This window comes from Palaemon carinicauda, chromosome 40 (genome assembly GCF_036898095.1).
Source record: "Palaemon carinicauda isolate YSFRI2023 chromosome 40, ASM3689809v2, whole genome shotgun sequence".
Lineage (NCBI taxonomy): Eukaryota > Metazoa > Arthropoda > Malacostraca > Decapoda > Palaemonidae > Palaemon > Palaemon carinicauda.
In genome coordinates this window covers 16721555-16724283 of record NC_090764.1, presented here as the reverse complement: position 1 = coordinate 16724283, position 2729 = coordinate 16721555, and positions in this window count along the sequence as shown.

Sequence of the window (2729 nt, the reverse complement as noted above, 5' to 3'; positions counted from 1 at the left end):
TTGTTTAATGAACGAAATTATTCATATTTGTTTTTAACCTTAATTTTTGTATATCATCTCGATATCATTTTTTTTTTCAGCAAATTAAAGAAACATCTCTTCATTCTCTTGTATTTTGTATCTTCCATTACGGTGTTGAGTGGACAAGGGCGTAGTGCCAAGGCTTTGGCTCCTTGTACCACACATTATTTAATGAAGAAGAGTCGACTAGTGCTCAGTTTCAAGATGCTTTGTCTTCTCGTCATACGACCATCTGAGAAAGAGTCGACTATTGTTTTATCCTAAGACGCAACACAGTTTTGAAAACATTATTGTCATTACAACTTTACTACAACAATTTAATTAGTGCAATTAATTTTATTTTTTTGTAGAGAAATTATCCCTTAGAAAATTAAACCTGGAAATAGTTTTGAATATTAATTGCTGTATGTACTAGATATTTATCATTTTTTTTCTGTATATAGTCTTACCTGAGTGAGGATACCTTAACTTAGTGAAAGGGTTTGTGTATCACCATCATCAGCAAACCTCATCTAGTCAGGGCTACCTATACTAGGTTGGTTTTCTGTGAGCAATCAGATAAAGATAAAAAGTCTTTCACCATCACCAATTCGCAGTTGGCCAGCGTGGTGATGAAAGCTGACCAAAGCCCAGACATGAATAAAGACGTGTCTGAGGCCTTTATTCTGCAGTAGTCTAGAAACGGCTGCTTTTGTTGTTGTATGCACATGTAGAAGAGATACTTTAGCTATGGTAAGCAGCTCTTCTAGGAGAAGGACACTCCAAAATCAAACCATTGTTCTCTAACCTTGGGTAGTGCCATAGCCTTTGTACCATGGTCTTCCACTGTCTTGGGTTAGAGTTCTCTTGCTTGAGGGTACATTCGGGCACACTATTCTGTCTTATTTCTCTTAATATTGTTTTATTAAAGTTTTTTATTTATATAGGAGATTTATTTTAATGTTGTTGCTCTTCTTAAAATATTTTATTTTTCTTCGTTTCCTTTCCTCACTGAGCTATTTTCCCCGTTGGAGCCCCTGGGCTTATAGCACCCTGCTTTTCCAACTAGGGTTGTAGCTTAGCAAGTAATAATAATAATGTATTTATGTTTATGCATTTTTGTACATAGCCTTACCTGTGTGTGTGTAATTGCAGTACCTGGGCTAATCCATAATCCCTCTATTATTATCATTGATATGTTTTAATTGATAGGTCACTTGAAGTCCTCGAAAGATGGTTGCCTCGTACGACGGTGTGTGAGTCCCGCTGCGTGTTCCAACAATTAGGCAGTTTCAACTTGGTATTGAATGGCTTCCTAGACCCCAGTACCTGGCCATAGGCCCCTAATTTCATGTCAAATATGATATAAGGTTAGGCGTAAATGTCTTATTCACAATTACTTTTTTATTTATTTTTTCAATATTTCCATTTTATTGGAACTTATAAATGTTCATGAACATTACTTTTTTTTTTTTTTTTTTGCATGGTATCTCAATGATGGTCTATTCCTTGTAAGTTTTTAATGTTTTGGTTTTGTATGTTTTTAGACTTTTTTTTTCATGGTATCTCAAGGATGGTCTATTTCTTGTAAGTTTTTAATGTTTTGGTTTTATGTTTTTATACTTTTTTTAGTATTTCTATTCTTATAATAATCAGTCTTTTCTATATACTCCACATTTTACCGAAATTCAAGTTAATTGGCTCATTTTCCACTGGGTTTTTTTCTAGAGGTTATTTTATTAATTTGCTATTTCCTTTCCCAATATCCTACACTAAAAATTTATATGATACGTTTCCTTTCTTCCTTTTTAACTTCCACCACCAACCCTCCATTCCCCCATCCTGACAAATACTTCTTGATTTGCAACCTGAACCGAGTCCTTTCCCTCTCTATTTCTGTTTAATTGTCCAAGGGATTTATTTGTAATCAGTGAATGGTGCTTTGCTAAGACCTTCACTTATCCAAATACTTACCAATTGGTTGCATCCATATTAATCAACAATTTATTTCAATACTTAGCTTCTTTTTGATCACCTTTAACTTTTCTTATATATATATATATATATATATATATATATATATATATATATATATATGTGTGTGTGTGTGTGTGTGTGTATACAGTATATATATATATATATATATATATATATATATATATATATATATATATTCATCATCATTATCATCCTATCCTCCTACGCCTAGTGACGCAAAGGGCCTCAGTTAGATTTCACCAGTCGTCTCTGTCTTGAGCTTTTAAATCAATGGTTTGGTCATGCTCTTCGCACTCCCCAAGAGAGTTTAGTTCACCAAACTTTCAAATGGGCTCCACAAGGCACTAGAAGAGTTGGAAGACCCAGACCTACATGGCTGAGGACTATGAATATATACATATATAAACACATATATATATATATAGAGAGAGAGAGAGAGAGAGACAGACAGACAGACAGACAGACAGACAGACAGACAGACAGACAGACAGACAGACAGACAGACAGACACTGGTTATATCATCTCTTGTCTTGGATGTTTTGGAAATCTTTTCTGTCAAAAATGTATTGGGAATCCGTTGTTGTTGCCTTTTGAAAGCAGTGGATTTTATCGTTCTGCCATAAAGCTATAAGCTTAATCTTTTAGTGGGCTTAAACATTCCGTAAGGAAGCTACTTCAAACATTTGTTTTTATCCAACAGTTTTTCACAATATTTGTTGATGGCATATCT